The sequence below is a fragment of the Hylobates moloch genome, unplaced genomic scaffold (assembly GCF_009828535.3).
Source record: "Hylobates moloch isolate HMO894 unplaced genomic scaffold, HMol_V3 SCAFFOLD_9, whole genome shotgun sequence".
NCBI lineage: Eukaryota > Metazoa > Chordata > Mammalia > Primates > Hylobatidae > Hylobates > Hylobates moloch.
In genome coordinates, this window is record NW_026652284.1 from 98,419,647 (window position 1) to 98,437,558 (window position 17,912).

Below are 17,912 nucleotides of genomic sequence, written 5' to 3' on the forward strand. Positions count from 1 at the left end.
AGAAAAATGGGGAGATATGGTAAGTTCTTTCCTTTATGTTTCCAGGCACTGATATGTAGCAATTATCTTATTCAAACAAACCCTAACACCCTTAGGCCAAAGAGAAAGCTCTAGTCAGAATAATGGTTACTCAATGCCAGGATGGATTTACAGTTGCTTATATTCATGAATTATTTTTTCTACCATTTGGCAAGGCATGGAAGACACCCAACTGAGAAATAGGTGAAGCTGCCCGGAAGGGAGGGCAAAACCAGATCTCTGGAATTGGCATCCAGCCCTATGACGGGGCTGCAGTTTGGGAAACCATTTCATGTATTATGAAGGTTCATGCATTTGCTTGGTCTGGTGCAAGGTAAGATTGGGGATGGTGTAAAGCATTTTATTGTGGGAGAGAGATGCGGGTTTCATTTATCAGAAAGACTTCTTGGGATGAAATCTAGAAAAAAAATATTGGAAGCGGAATGGCTGGAGCTCTTGAGTTTGCTAGTTGCGAAGTCAGATTAGCTGGGAAGGTTAGAGACTAGATAGCGAAAGTCATTAAAATCGGACCAGAGATTAAACTAATTGAATTGCAACCCTGCTTTTGCGCTTGGGAGTGCTAGTATAAAAATATTAATGTATTTTCCTGAGTTTTCTAATTTAAATTGTCTAATGTTCCCGTTATTTTATTTGGGTACTCCCTACAGTTCCTTATACATGGGTCTTCAAGAATTATTATATGAGTACAACGGAATGTTTTGCTCAGAAAAATATCAGTATTAGTTTCTAATACACAAAACTATCAGACAATGGGAGAGAAGCACAGCAGGCATTCTTGATGCAAAAGAAAAAAAAAATCTACCTCAGTTTTCAAACCTGGCTCTCAAATCTAACTAACTGGCTTTTCAAAACATGACAGAACGGACAATTTGTAAGTAAGTGTTTGATTAACATTTGCTATTTTTGAGAAAATGAAAAAATAAAAGGTACTACGTAAGTGTATTAAATATCAAATAATAATACTTCTGATAGGTTGTATTGAAAGCAGAATACTAATTACTGTTGATGGCATTGTCAACTGGAAAAATAATGTCAATTTATTCAAAAATTATTAAAAATGCATATTCCTAAATGTAGTAATTCCATTCCTAGGAGTATATCCTAAGGAAATAATCTAAAAAAAATGAAAGAAGCTATATGCACAAATATGTAAACTAGAGGTTATTTATCACAGAGGAAAAATTGGAAGCAACCAATTTCTTATTGTTGAAGATTTAGGTTAAGTAAATTATGGTACGTTAACAAGATGGATAATTACATGGCCATTAAAATAATGCTAATTATGATGGTTATGATTATGTAGCAACATGGAAACAGTTATGATATAATACAATATAAAGCTTACATATATGCATAGAAAAGAACTGTATGTGGAAATGAAGGCCCTAGAATTTTTATTACTGTCATAATGTTTTGCAAAACAACAACAAAAATTAGGCTCACAGGGTTGCAGGATTGCCCCATGACTAAATAAAGCATCATGATTGTTTTCACTCACTAATACTACCTTGAAAACAAATACTTTGTAATTTCATTAAGAGAAACACTTCAGTATTTTGAAAGGGGGATAAACACCAATGTGGGTAAAATCCTGTCCAGGTTGACCTGCAAGGAGGGCAGTACAGCCTGAAAGAACAACATTGATTTCTAGGAACTTGACACAGTATACCATCCTTGAGACTTGGCTAAAATCAGATCCAGAAAATGTGTGACCTTGGAAAATAATGAATAACCTATAAAATACAATTTAAGAAAAGAATAATGATAATAAAGAGTAAGCCCTAATTAATTATTATACCTTGGAACCTGAGTCATGAGTTGATAACTAGGTTTATCATAGTTACTGCTTCTTTAAATAACCATATTTCCTACAATGGTCTCTAGTAGCTGAGAGAAAGCAGATACGTCTAATCTTAGGATATTAAAAAAGCACTTATAACCATGGATGTAAGCGGAGTGCAGTATACTTTAGAGCACTTTCCCTTATGGTTGCCCAATCCTCTTCTTAGGATATGTAGAATTATTCCCAGTTTATAGATTAGGAAATTGAAGCCCAGAAGTATTATTAACCTAAGGTCACACAGCTAGTAAGGATCAAAGCTATATCCAAATGATATGGTTTGGCTGTGTCCCCACCCATAATTCCCATGGGTTGCGGGGAGAACCCAGTGGGAGATAATTGAATCATGGGGGTGGTTTCCCCCATATTGTTCTTGTGGTAGTGAATAAGTCTCATGAGATCTGATGGTTTTATACGGGGTTTCCCCTTTCCCTTGGCTCTCATTCTCTCTTGCCTGCCCCCATGTAAGATGTGCCTTTCACCTTCTGCTATGATTGTGAGGCCTCCCCAGCCATGTGGAACTGTGAGTCCATTAAACCTCTTTTTCTTTATAATTTACCCAGTCTGGTATGTCTTTATCAGCAGCATGACAACAAACTAATACACCAGACTCAGGTGTGTCCCCCTCTAGTGACATACAGGAGTGATAGGGAGGAACATAGAAATATTCTGAGCCTTTCCCACCCATCTTCTGAGTAGGCTTCCGTGTTTATCCACAAGCCCAATAAGCACGATGAAGGGCCCTATTAGAGCACCAAACAAAAAAAAATTAGAGGCTAAAATGAATTTCTATTAGAGCAACAAGATACTCCTGCAAGACATGAATATAAATAGAACTAGAAGCCACAGAGAGACAAGTTGAAGGTTTAGAGGATGACATAGGAGGTTTGGGACAGTGGTGGCCATAATGAGTGGGGCATTGGGAAAACGGATGGCCAAAGAAAAGAGTGTGCTATGGCAGAGGAGTGTCATCTTTGAAATCTTTCCATGGTAGTCAGTGATCCTCCATTGCTCTTTGCTGTTTTTGCAGTTAGTATTGTGCTCCTTTTGAATGGGTCACCATGCTGAGATGGGCTTTATGTGAGGACAAGAGGTCCCCATTTACTCAGGCTGCATGTATAAGACACGTAGTGAAAGTAGGCCTTGAACATTAGTCTTTCTTCTTCCTATTATCATTTTTTGGAGACAGGGTCTAGCTCTCGTCGACCAGGCTGGGGTGCAGTGGCACCATCACAGCTCATTGTAGCCTCGACCTCCCAGGCTCAAGTGATCCCCTCACTTCTCAGCCCTGCTGGGACCACAGGCACGGCGTGCACCACTACACCCGCCTACACACACCTGGACCCTTGAATCTTAATCTTTCTATCACATCTGTATAGTGATGGGTTCTGCCATCATCACTTTGCTAGAGACTTATCTGCAACAGGAATCATGTCTTCGGGTATATAAATCTACATGAGGTCAAAATGCAAAATGGCAGTTTGCATTAGACAGCCCTGGCTCTGAAAAGGGGGAAACATGTGGTCTTTGATACAGAACGCTCTTTGGGCTCCATCCCCTGTGCTTCAGCCATCCCAGCCTCCTTCTGGCTCTGCATATGTGTGGGGTTGGTCCTGGTCTTGCTGATCCTTTCTTTTTCCCAGGGTGTCTTCTTTATATACCCTCTAGCATTAGTGAACACCAACCCCTCCCTCTTTCACAATCACCTAGAGCATCACATCCTTTATGGAGTATTCTTTCCTTCTAGACACAGCTAACAACTCTCTCCTGTGTGCGAGTGTGGCATCTCAAATTTTTACCTACAAACCCACAATGAACACTTCAGTTTAATGTATCCGTCATTCCTCCTAATTTTTTTGTGGGTGATGCCATGTCTTATTGTTGTGTATTCTCCTAATGCAATGTGCCGTGTCAGGTATACAGAAAGTGCTTACTAAATAGTTGTAAAGTTAATAAAGAAAGGAATGATGTTGGAGGAGAATCTTTGTTTCTCTGTTTAATTCAGTAACTAATGTTGCATGAGATTCAATCCTGGTCTGCATGTGGAGAGTGGGATTGCTCTGGTTTCTTTCTCTGCTTTACCAACTACTTACTCAAGGAAGACGTACATCCTGGGGGCTGTCCATGTACGGATTTTGCAGTTAACAAATAGTAAAAGGCTCTTTTTCAAACCTCTGTTTGATGGGCCATCATTACCATTAATAGTTTAGAAATTCTTGGAATTATTGGAATCAAGAATTCTTAGAATCAATTCTTGGAATCAATCATCATATTTAGCCCTATGGCTTCAGAGTCTGGGATGAGGAGGGAAGCACTGGAGTCCAGTGGTCAGGAGCATGGGCTCTGGCAGATATGGGTTCACACCTAGGCTCACTACTTCCTAGCTATGTGATGTTGAACACAGGAGTTTTTCCCAATCTCATTTTCTTCACCTTTAAAATAGCAGTCATAATTCCTGCCTCACTAGGCTGCTGTGATGTTAAAAAGGGCTCATAGGGAAAGCATTTTGCATGGTGTTTAGTAAATAGTAAATAACTGATAGCTACTATTGTTTTATTATTATTACTATCATGAATTCCTAAAATTCCTTTGAGAAATCAAAGTCAAAGCTCTAATGCTAAATATCAGTGTTTTAATGCTAAATGTCAATGTTCTAATGCTATAGCTGGGGGCCAGGAAAAGAAACAAAATACCCAGAGGTCAAGCCTTTGCAACGCCCAGGAGGCAGATAACTGTCTTCCTGCTTGCCAAGGCCACTTTGGGCACACTCTGGCTCCTGCTCTCTCCCAGATTAGCGCAGCCCTTAACAGACAGTTCCATGAGAAAGGGAGTCTGAAACACTTCAAAGGCAGGAAGTGACTGGCCCAGGAGGCAGTAGCCAGCTTGGCAAAAGGTTCAATAACAGATCTGGGATGGATTATGTCCCGCCCCACCTTTCCTAACTCCAGCAGCACAGGGCTGAAGGATTGTTGTGTGTGGAGAAGAAGAAAAGATATTATATCCAGGCAGCCCCACATCTCATGGGCCCAAGGGGGAAATAAGACTTCATCCTTTAAAAGGGCTGTTTAGTGTCTTCCCTTCAGAAAGAAGGGCCCATATCTTCTATCTGAAAGTGTCTTTCATGTAATGAGTTCAAGGCCTTTGGGAGTGTGTCTGAACTGCAACTTCAATGTGGGGCAATTTATATCTGGTGTGAAATGCACATTCCAAAAAAATGAGATTCATGGTTGCCCCCAGCAGAATAGCCAATAAGCAGAGTTCACATTTATGGAACAACTACAATATGCCTACAAAGATTTTATAGGTAGTTACTCATTGAATCTGTACTGCCATTTTTGAGGTTTGGATTCATTATTCCTGTAATTCACACAGAGAAAATGACAGCAGGGTCGTTAGCTGTCACAGCCACAGTGCTAGAATGCATAGAGCTGAGACTAGAACCCAGATCTGTTCTCACCACAGTGCTTTCCTGACTCAATAAGAAATGTTTGTTGGGAAAATAAATTCTCCAACAAGAATGGAGGAGAGAAATCAAGTAACTGTGTTTGCATAACAGAATTCTCATCAAACATGAATCCTATACATGAATGCCATAAATAAGAGGTTTGACCTAGAGAAAGCCAGCACATTTTTATTTTAACAGTCTAAGATCTTTCCTATGTTTAGAGCAGTGATTCTCAACTGGGTATAATTTTGCCCCCTACAGCAAAACTGGAAATGTCTGGAGACACTGGTGGTAACAACTTGTGTGTGTGTTTGTGTGTGTGTGTGTTGGGGGAGAGGCAGGTACTACTGGCATCTAATGGGTAGAGACCCATTAAACTGCTGAACATTTTAGAATGTATAGGACAGCCCTCACAACGGAAAATTATCTGGCTCAAAATGTCAGTGGTACTGAGGTTGGTTTGGAAGATACAGGTCCTTGTTTCTATTTTCTTTTCTTTTTTTTTATTCTATTCTTTTTTGTATTATTATACTTTAAGTTCTAGGGTGCATGTGCACAAGGTGCAGGTTTGTTACATATGTATACATGTGCTACGTTGGTGTGCTGCACCCATTAACTCTTCATTTACATTAGGTATATCTCCTAATGCTATCCCTCCCCTGTCCCCCCACTCCACGACAGGTCCCGGTGTGTGATGCTCCCCTTCCTGTGTCCAAGTGTTCTCATTGTTCAATTCCCACCTATGAGTGAGAACATGCGGTGTTTGGTTTTTTATCCTTGTGATAGTTTGCTGAGAATGATGGTTTCCAGCTTCATCCATGTCCCTACAAAGGACATGAACTCATCCTTTTTTTTTGTTTCTATTTTCTACTCCTGGTTGTGAGCCAAATATATCACTCCCCAAATAGGCCAAGATAAAAACCAACATAAGTGTGCCTCGTGTATGTACAGGAAATAAGGCTAATTTCAAATCTCACTCCCCTCTTCTTCTCATCATTTGCTCATTTTATGTGATTTTATATTCAATGTAATCAAAACCTCTAATATTAAATCATTTCTAACTTTTAGAACCCTCACAGGCATTACCATTATAAGAATCAAGATTGGATGATTTAGAGAGGTATGCTTAATTAATTAATTAATTAATTATGTATGGGAGAGATAAAAGATAAAAGAAGGACAAAGGAGGATTTATGTGGCCATACAGCTAAACTTTGCTTCTAGTTTATGGTGGGAGAAATCATATGTATTCTCAGCAGCACTGGTCCCATGTCGCCACTCTCTGCCCCACAAGAGTTTGACGAAGGGAAGCAGGGTCAGAAGGGGGAGTTGCCCACTGAGAGCATGATTAAGGAATCAACCCTCTGACTGCATGAAGATGAAGGTCAGAATCTCCAAAGAGGCCGGACACGGTGGCTCACGCCTGTAATCCCAGCACTTTGGGAGGCCAAGCCGGGTAGACCACGAGGTCAGGAGATTGAGACCATCCTGGCTAACATGGTGAAACCCCATCTCCACTAAAAATACAAAAAATCAGCCGGGCGTGGTGGCTGGCGCCTGTAGTCCCAGCTATTCAGGAGGCTGAGGCAGGAGAATGGTGTGAACCTGGGAGGTGGGGCTTGCAGTGAGCCGAGACTGCGTCACTGCACTCCAGCCTAGCTGACAGAGCGAGACTCCGTCTCAAAAAAAAAAAAGAAAAAAGAAAAAAAATAATAAAAGAATCTCCAACGAGATTGGTATCAGGAGGACAGAGAACTTGGGTTAAGTGTAATAAAACAGAGATGCATATATACTAACTGGTAACTTCCCATTATCGTTAGTAAACTGGAAAGCACAATAAGTCTGTGACGGTTAATTTTATGTGTGAACTTCATTGGGCCACTGGGTGTCCAGATATTTGGTTACACATTATTCCGGGTTTGTCTACAAAGGTATTTGTAGATGAGATGAATATTTGAATTGGTAGACTTTGTAAAGCAGATAGCCCTCCCTAATACAAGTGGACCCCATTCAATCCATCGAAGGCCTGAAGATAATAGGCTGGGTAAGGGATAATTAGCTCTTTCTGCCTGACTGCCATCTCCTGCCTTTGGACTCAGATTCAGACTGGAACTATACTACTGGCTCTCCTGGATCTCCAGTTTGCAAATCTTGGGACTTCTCCACCTTCATAATTGAATAAGCCAATTCCTTACAATACATCTCTCTCTATATATTTATGCATCTTATTAGTTCTGTTTTTATGAAGAACCTTGAGGAGCAGAGTCTACAGACAACATAATGACCATAACAGTTAGCACTATCATTCACCAAGTACTTCCTAGGTGCTTAGCATCATGCTAAGAACCTGTGTTCACTTTGCAGCAACCAAAGTAGGTAGGTACCATGACCTTTAGTCCACAAATGCAGAAAGCCAGACTTGGAGGGGTAAGTGATCCAAGACAGGCTGTGGCCCTTAGGCTAGGCTATGATCTTTGATCTGACTATGAAATATCAGGGGCCTATTAATTCCAGAAATGTTAAGCGAGAAATACAAGGTCTCAAGGCCCCATGGCAACATTTTTAGACGAATACCTACATGGGATAGGAAGGCCTTGGCCTCCACCCCTACCCTCTCACCCCTTGGTGTTATTGTTTCTATTAAAATGTAACTGGCTCCTGATACTATCAGAGGAGTAGTTCTGCTGCCTGGCTTTGCAGTCCTCGTTGCTTGGATGGTCACCTTTCTCCGGGGAGTTTTGAAGGGTTCTCATGACAAGTGAAGGTCCCAACCAACACACATATTGAGAAAGTGAGAGAAAAAGAATGCCCTTGTGTGCAAACTGTCTCTCTCCTTTTCCTCAGCCCTTGGGGAAAAAAAAGGACATCGTATTTGCTCACTTACTGTTCCTCTAGAAGTAAAGCTGCTAGTCTATTACACTATGAGCCTGAAAAACCTCTCAGAAACTGACTCTGATTCCTGGAGGTTAAATTGAATCTCTAGATTCCGAGGTTTAAGAACCCTGACATTTTGACCAGAGATTCTCAAACTTGACTGCCTCAAACTCATCTGAGGGAGCTTCTTAACATTTTTATTTTGTCTAGTCTGTCTCCATTTCCAATGATTCAGAATGTCCAGGGGAGGACTGGAAGACTCTGTTTAATCATAGCCTTGAGAATTCACATGAAAGCAGCTTGGCAAAAGTCCATGAACACACCTACATCTTTCCCCCAGTACTTAAATAGTAGTTATTTGTCCTTCAGACAGAGAAAAGTGGTATATACTGCAGGAAAATTTGGTTTATAGCCTTGTTCTTTTCACATAATAAAATACCACAAATCCTGGATATAATACAGTGCAGTGATCCAAATATTTAGAGTGAGGCAGACAGGAGAAGCTATTCAACCCATTCAAAATCCTGGGAATATAGGCATAGTCCATCATTCTAGGATTGTTTACAGGTTTCTCATACATCAATCAAACAACATGTATTCTATTAAACAATAAAGTATCCTGCACTGCCTTGGGGGCTTCAGGGGTTGAAGAGTCTCAAATCTGTATAATTACACATTACTGTATTATTACATAGAATCTGTATCATAATCTATTAGAATCACTGATGCACTGTCCCTAGACAAGTGTTTCTCAAACTTTACTGTGCTTAGAAATGCCCCAGAGAGCTTGATAAAATGCTGTTTTCTGGGCACCAAATGGAAAGAATCTGATTCAGTAGATCTGGGATAGCCCCGTGACTTCATAATAATGTTGCAGGGACACTGATATTGCTAGTCTGAGGACTTCTCTTTAAGCACTACTGCTGTGAACCTTAAGTTCCTTCAGGGAAGAAGTATGTCTCGTTCTTCTCTTTCTGTTGTGTGTGGTAGAATGTCTGGACTATCAAAGGTGCTCTTGAAATGTTTGTCAAATGAGTGAGTGAATGAATGAATGAATGTATGAAGAAAGCTACATGAATGAAATTAGCAGTTTTGAAGTATGGGCAGAATTTCCTGGGAGGCCAGGGTATTGTTCTCTAAAGAGAATTGGTTTAGAAATTTCAGTATATGCAAGTATCTGAAACTCTATACATTCTGTGTGATCATTTAGGATATCTATTAACTCCAGTCTCTGGGGAATGTTTCCCCAGAAAGATGGCAAAGCCTCACCCAGCTTTATAGCTCTCTTGAGCTAGAAGCCTGGTGACAACGGTGGACTATCATCTTGTACCACATGAATATGGGATGATGCATTTCTGGGGGAAGTATCATCAGGCCAGATGCTCTCAGCAGGGATGCATTTGTACAGCCAATTAGCCAGTGGTAACCTCAGTGATTCCATTTTTTTTTTTTTTGCGCTGGACAGAGGCAAGTATCTCAAGCCATTACATTCTGACAGCCAGCTAAAAGCCCATAGAACCTTCCAGAGGACAACTCTGTCCACTGGCACAAAACAGCATAAAAATGTACCTTGAAGTATAATCTAAGATACCATTGAAATTTCCCTCCGTCTCCACAATGTTAGACTGGATGGCAGATTATACTCTGAGGGATTGTTTTCTAATTTCTCTCATTGCTTCTACACCCTATCTCTCTTAGTCACAGAGCACAGTGCCCCGTGTGTTTGTCAACTTTATGAATAAGTGAAGTTCCTTTCTTCTTCTTCTTCTTTTTTTTTATCTTTTCTCCTCTTTGTCTTTTGCTTTAATCTTATTTTAATTTCAAGGGTTTCTCTGTTGACTGATCCAACAGATTCTGCATTGGAACAATGTTCTCTAAGATTCACTATTTTAGATAAAATATTTTTAAAAATCTCCAGATCCTGCAGCTTTTCCAAGAGAAAAAGAAAAGAACACTTTTAAAGGAGAATACAAGGTCTATGTAAACACTCCTTGTTTTTTGTCACCTCTCAAGGAGATAGAAATATCTCTTTTGGAAACAAAGCTATGCAGATAAAAATGTATTAATGACACTTTGGGAGGCTGGCGGGGGGGTGGATCACCTGAGGTCAGGAGTTCGAGACCAGCCTGACCAACATGGAGAAACCCCGTCTCTACTAAAAACACAAAATTAGCTGGGTGTGGTAGTGCATGCCTGTAATCCCAGCTACTCGGGAGGCTGAGGCAGGAGACTCGCTTGAACCTAGGAGGCAGAGGTTGCGGTGAGCCGAGATTGTGCCATTGCACTCCAGCCTGGGCAACAAGAGCGAAACTCTGTCTCAAAAATAAAATAAAATAAAATAAAAATAAAAAATATTAATGAATAATACTTATAACAGTGATGACATTTTGTCATACGGAATCTTAGAGTAGAAGGTATCTTTAAACAGTGCTTCTCAAATTTTAAGATGTGTGTATGCATCACCTGGGTATCTTGTTAAAATGCAGATCACATAGTTCTACAAGTTGTCGGGTGATACCAGTGCTGCTGGTGTGTGGACCATACTTTGAGTAGGAAGGGGGAGGAGCAAGTGCTACTGGCACTGGCTATTCCTGAAAGAAGGTCTCACATATTCTCTCAAAGCCTATGTGAACTGAACTATGTGCAATGATGGAAATGTTCTAGATCTGGTCTAACATGGCAGCCATTAGCCACATGTGGCTACTGAGCACTCGAAATGTAGCTGGTGCATGGAGGAAATTACTTTTAAATTTTATTTAATTCCAATTCATTTATCTTTATGTGGTTATGTATGCCTGGTAGCTACCATATTTGACAGCGCCACTCTGTAGTGGAGAAAAGAGAGACAGCAATTTCGTAAAAAAAAAAAATTTAGAGAGAAGAAATCTAAACAGCAAAGGTGAAGCTTCAAATCCTTTCACCCATATTGTAAATGTATTCTTGCTCTCACTCTCCTTCCTGCTGTGTGTAGGGAGGGCTCAAGGCTTCTCCTCTGTTCTCCATCATGTTCCCAGAATCACTCTATATACAAAATAGTAATTAGAAAAGGCTTTATAAACATTCTGAAGTGAGGACAATTATCCCGTTTACATAAACCTCTTTGAATTGGCAAAATCAAGCAAGAAATCTTATGAGAAATAGTTCCTTTGTTATGAGCCCTTCCCCCTTGGGTCATATCAGGGCAGGATTCTGAAGACAAGCTCCAAGGTTATTATATTGTGGGTTCTTGCCCTTTGGCCTGGAACACAGAGGGAAATGCAAACATTTCTGGAATGTCCAGACATTCCAGAAAAGTTTAAAAGAAAAAAGAGCTCCAGTTGAGTTCCCCCAAATGAGAAACTGCTGAGGGTGGTGAAAGGGTAGGGCTAGGTTTTGTCTGAACTACAGTCGTCAGCTCTCAGCAGTTACAATCTATATTGCAGTTAACAAGGTTTGGAGATCTTCCCTGGGCTGGTGAGTACTAATTTCCATTGAGGAAAGAGTTCTGAGATGTCTTAATGATAACAGATAATTTCTCTGTGTGGGCAGAGCCACAAAGCACGTTGCTATAAAACTGTGTGGATTGGGCTATTTCTTTTGTGTACACACTTTCCCCTTAAAGAATCCACTTGGCATGAGTCGCAAACCTGCTTGGGGACCTTTGTGATTAATTGCTTGAACTGGCTGGTGGCCATCAGCAGGAGCTTGCAATTTACTAGGTTCTACACAGAATTATGAAGCTGAAGGTTTAATGAGATTTTAGGTAATAGAGCCCAGATGTCCAAGACTACGATGTTTGAAATTTCACTGCTTGCAAGGCTGTGGGGCTTAAACCTTATTTATTTCTTGCTCAGTCGATTTCCTTATTCCCATCTTTATGTAATCTTGGACCAGTCAAATAAGGCCTTTACCTTGACACACTGTATCTAGAAAAGCTATTCACAAATACACACCTGTGGCCAATACCCTGGAGAGCCCAGAGAGCCAAGACCCCCCTACCTTTCAGCCCAACCTCTTGGGATCACCTCTCAGCCAAGGATATGGTAATTACCAAAGCTCTTAGCCAAGGATATGGTAATTAACAGTCCTACCACCACCTTGCTGCTATGCAGCACTTAACTTCCAGATTGATTTCACACATTTAATTGCATTTTATTCTGTCAGGATCCAGGAGAAATGGGCTGGGACAGGTATTATCTCTATTTGGATGAGGAAACCAAGGTACACAGAAGACAAGGGATAATAATAGCTAACATTTGTGAAACCCTCATGTGCCAAGAAGTACTGTTCCGTGGGGTTTACGTGCATTATTACTTTTAAGCCTCGTAACAGCTTTGAAGTTGATATGATTATCAGTTCCACTTTGAAATGGGAGAACTAGAGCACAAAGAGGTTGGGTCACACACTAAGAACTGATGAAGCCAGGATGAAACCTGCTCTGGCTCTTAGTTATATGCACTTCCACCTCCCTAAGGAAGTGTCATCTGTATGACAGCCAAGACCTGGAATCTGTTGTTGTTAAAGCAGTATTCTTTGTACATCACTTGCAAGGAGGAAGACAAATCCCAGATACATTTACTAATGAGAAGCTACCTACACCATTTTTCCCTGCTGTCCTCCAGAGCAGTGCAGCTTGGAGAGGGATTCTATTTATTGTTGTCTCATTTGAAAAGAAAGAAAAAAAAAAAGACAAAAACTTGACCTAATATTCCAGGCCATTCATGACGGCAACCTCAACCTCTCCTTCCATCCTTATCCACAATGCATTCCAGACACAGAAATTGATTAAATTTGTCCTACACGGCCCTACCCTTGTTTACACGGTCTCTACTTCTTTCCTCATCCTTCTGCCCAAATTCTACCCTTTCTGTAACAGCAAGTGCTACTGGCACTGGCTACTCCTGAAAGAAAGCCTCACATATTCTCTCAAAGCCTATCTCTCCCTGCTCTGAATCTCCATATGATTTTGTTGAATGAATGGATGAACAAATGGAATAACCATCATCTCTTGATTGCTGTCCTAGGCACTGTGCTAAACATCAGGGATATAAAAATGAATAACAAATAACCCCTGCCCTTGCCTTCAGAAAGCTCCCAGTCTAATGAGAGAGTCACACACAGAAAAACCACTACTGCACGATGTCCTGCATGCTATTATAGAAGGGCAAGATTCCAGGGGAGCAGAAGGGAGGGGGAGGAGCTGTCCTTGCTGTTTACAGATATGGCTGGGAATTCTGCCCAAGCCTTATCCCCCTGTCTAGTTATGGAAACTTCATGTGGGAAGGGATTGTGTTTTAGCCATCTTTGCACAACTCCCAAGTAATCAGCATAGTCCCCTAAACTAAACAAACGTAAGATAAATAATGAAGGACTGTATTAGAAGTGATGGAGTCTCCCTCATTACGGTAGGGGCCGTCTACAAGCCTCTCCTCTCCTCTTTGCAGTGGAAATAAAGAAGAGGAAAGCAGGCCCTTGCTGTGTCCACAGTGGTCCTCCAATGGAGCTGGCCCAGACAGAGAGAGAGGGAGGAAGCTCCTGGCATGTCCTTAGGGTGAGTGAGTAGCAATGACCTAAACCACAGCTTTCTTTTGCAAGGGCCAAAGAATGTTTAATGTCCTGCTTTAAAATAACAATTTGGGCAAGTCTTCCTCAAACCTACTTCTGTTCTGAAGAGTTGGAAAATATTTTATTTTAAATTATTCCCATTTCAGAGCAGTAATTCTGAATCTATAAAATTATGAGGACCTTATAAAACACTCTACAAGTAAGCTTTTTTTTTTTTTCTTAATTTGCTATTCTTCTGAACAGGATTGCGAGGGAGTCCTGGGCAGTGGCCCAGCCCCATGAAAAGCTTTCCCTCCAGACGGTTAGCGTTTGGTTTGGGGGGACTACAACAGCACTTCATTCATATTTTTGAAGTTTGCTGGAGACAGGAGGTGGAATGGCTGTCACTACACAACATTCATATCTTTCCAGAACCACCAACCTGTGTTGCCCTACCATTTTAAGGAACCAGTGTGGGATAAGGAAGATAACAAATTCTTCCATTTGGCAGCTTTGAGACTGGTCAAGTTGTTTAAGCTCTATGAGCCACCTGAACCACAGCTTCCTCATGTGTAAAAGGAGAAGATTTGTGTGTGTGTTGTGTGTGTTGCAGATTTTTTTTTTTTTTTTTGGTGAGAACTACTATATTTCATCAAATCCAAGATACATTTTTTTTCAGAAAACTTTAGAGATGGGGGTCTCACTATGTGGCCCAGAATGGAGTGTAGTGGCCCTTTGTAGGCAAGATCATAGTGCACTGTAGTCCCAAACTCCTGGGCTCAAGTGATCTTCCTGCCTCAGCCTCCCAAGTGGCTGGGTCTATAGGTGTGTGCCACCATGTCTGACCCAAAGTACATTTTAAAAAAATGTGCCACTGAGAAAGAAAAAAGAAATGCTGATTAAACTATGATATAATGCTTTTTATAGTCCTGCATCAGGAATAATTATTAGCCTTTTATGGCTTAGAGATTTCCTTAATCTGTTCTAAAGAACTTGACAATTTCTATGCCTTCTGGTATAAACTTCATGTGTGATAAGTAATCATTTTGGATGTATCTCCGTAATAAAACGCAACACACCTTCATCTACTTGTAATATCTTTCTATCTTAGGTAGTGCAAAGCTCAGTTTGCTGCTTTGCAAAAATATACGAAGTTGTAATTATACCTCCAATGTCAAAACTTTGCCTCACTAATGGCACTGTTTCTTTGACTTTTGGTATACAGGACACGTTTTTCCTTCAATGCCAAATTATAGTATAATATTTCTGATGATGTTTTTCAATAGTGATTAAACTCAACAGGTGAACTTGAGTGAAGTAATGAAAATATGCACAATCACAGACCACTTCAGACGTGCATGACTGCCATGTGACCTACAGTGATTACAAGACTTCCTAGATTGTAAAAGGTACAATTCAGAAATGTTAAAATATGAGACAAGTTGGATCTCAGATGCAATGAAATATGGTAAATGAAAGAGCATATATCATGGATCTTGTCCTGTAGATGCCTAACAAACCTCAAATCCCTGCCCTTTTAATAAAGAATGAGAATAGGATGAAACATAAAAGGGTGGAGGGAGGCTGGACCTCATCTTTTGGCAAAGAGATAAAATACTGAATTTAAATCTGAATCTTGTAGGGTAAAATTTAAATTACAGGAAATAAAAAACCATGAATGATCTCCATATCCTATGTCAGATGGCTGCAAATATTTTGTCATAGCATTTATCCCTACCTCTCATTGAGAGATGGGGTCTTTTTTCCCCCTCCTGCTTCCTTGAATCTGGGACAGGCCTGAGACTTCTTGGACCAAGAACATATGATAGAAACTTCTTTGTGTCCGTTCTGGGCTTAATCTTTAGGAGGACTGGAAACTTCTGTTTCTTCCTCCTTTGAACCTAGTCGCCATGCTATGAATAAGCCATGAAGCAACATGGAGAGGCCCACATGGAGGGGAACTGAGGTTATTCCAAATGTCAACTGTCATGGCAGCTGAACAAGCAGCCAACTGCCTGTGCTAACATGCTAGCCATTTCAGTGAAACGTCTTGGATGTGGATCCTCAGTCCCCAGTGATAGCATGTATGGAAAAAATAAGAGGTCCCTGCTAAGCCTTGCCCAAATTGCAAAATCATGAGCAAATAATAATTGTTGTTTTGAGCCTCTCCAGTATGGGGTGGTTTGCCATGCAGCAGATCATCAAAATTCACTACCTTGTTAATTTTCACAGATGCTCTGGGCAAGACTTGTTCTAGAATCCCAAAGAGCAGAACCTGGAAGACAGCCTAGATCTGCTGACTCCTGAACTGAAACTCTTGCATAATTATTCTACACACTGAAGTTATTAAGGGCTAAGCAAGGCTTATGGAGAAACTAAAGTCTTATTCCTTAGCCCTCATAGGACTATATCACGAGATGAAGTCTAGGTCAATTCTGGTGGGTTCAGGAAAGCTAGAGAATTAAAAAAACATTCAAGAGAAAAGAAGTTTCAGCACAGCACACCCACCTATTGACCACACGCCAACTCCCCATAAACACATAAGATCTTGTACCCTACTTGGAAACTGACAGTAGAGTTCATGAGTTTGATACAAATATACTTGTGATACTGTCAAGCTTTTTTAGATTATCTGTTGGTGGTCCCAAGGAATAATATCATACTGGAAACAAGCAAGAATCACTGTGGATTGATTGATCTCAGTCATAGGTTATCCAGAATGGCATCCGAAGAAGAAACAAAATATCTTGTCAATAGAATAAAATACAGGGACTAGAATCAGTCCTTTTCTTCTGACAGGAAGGCTCCATATGGAGGCAGAAATCTGGTTAACTACAATGTCACTTTAGACAGACACCAAGTGTATTTCACACTGTTGTTCACCTTCTATGTCAGGATGTCAAGATTTTTTGTTTCAACATGCAGCAGCCTGCATGACCAGGTTATGGTTTCTGCAGCATGTTAGCTGATGGTCATAGTGTGTGCCCTTGGTGGTGTCATCTACACCAAAAGAGGCAACACTGTCAAGCTTTCCATCTTGTAGTGTGATTTTCAGCTAAAGAGGCTTAAGGAAATATATCTATATCTTCTTTGTCTCAAGAAAATTCCAAATATTACTGAAGCAGGAAGCATTTTCACACGCATGGATGCAAGATGCTATTTACTGTGGGTATAGATGTTAGAAACTTAGTGTTTAATTTAATTTGGAAATCAGAAGGTAGGGGAAAGTCATTTAAGTTAACTTAGTGTTGAATTCAATACAAATAACTGTTATTTATCTTTGCTTTAAAGCTATAATACTCATGAAATTGTAATTCTTTCCCAGGACTTGACGGCTGATGACAAAGCTCTTGTTTCCTACAGAAATCAGTGGCTTAGGAGAGGGTGCCTTAGAGCGCATGGACGTAACAAACTAGAAAGGAGAATAAAGTACAGTGGCACAATGGCTGGAGGTGAAGGCAGAGGTTAGATAGGACCAATCCTCAGACCGAAGGTTAAATGCGGGGGCCAGGCTGCTACTGCAGTTGTTACATGTTAGGAGAATTTATTTGCAGCACTATTTAAAAATGCGAATAAGAATATTTAAGATAGAGGAATATAGACATGAAAAAAATCTATTATTTTCTTTACAAATCAAGTTAAGGACAAATCCATCTATTTCAAAAGTTAGGCTCTGGCAATTTTAATAATCTAAAACAACTATTGGCAAACTATAGCCCCTGTAGGACAAATCCAGCCCACTCCTGTTTCTGAAAATAAAGTTTTATCGGATCACAGCCACACCCATTTGTTTATGTATTGTCTTATGGCTGCTTTCAAAACAACAGAAGAGCTGCGTAGTTATAGAGATCATATAACTCATAAACTCCAAAATATTTACCATCTGGTTATTTACAAAAAAGTTTGCCAACCCCTATAAAATAAATGTAATATCAAAAATAAATCTAAATGTTAGTGAAAAAGCTTTGAGAAGTTTATTATACATTGCAAGAAAAATAGCTGTCATTGAGTGCTTTCTACTCCAGAGATCTATATTTTAATCTTCACTCAGAACAAGTTCTGTGAAGTAAGGAGCAGCATAGAAGTAGCCAAGACCTACAGATAATATCAATTACTAGTAGTTGGTAGAGAAGTGAAGAAACAGAAAAAATACAACATTACAGCAGTCTAGGGCTATTTAGGGTAGGGATA

General features: G+C 40.2%; 1 protein-coding gene across 3 annotated transcripts in view; it reads right to left on the reverse strand.

Annotated features, from left to right (window-relative positions):
* The window catches only part of SAMD12 (sterile alpha motif domain containing 12), a 460,705-nt gene that overhangs the window by 14,864 nt on the left and 427,929 nt on the right, over window positions 1-17,912 (reverse strand). The gene's annotated exons all lie outside the window — the stretch shown is intronic.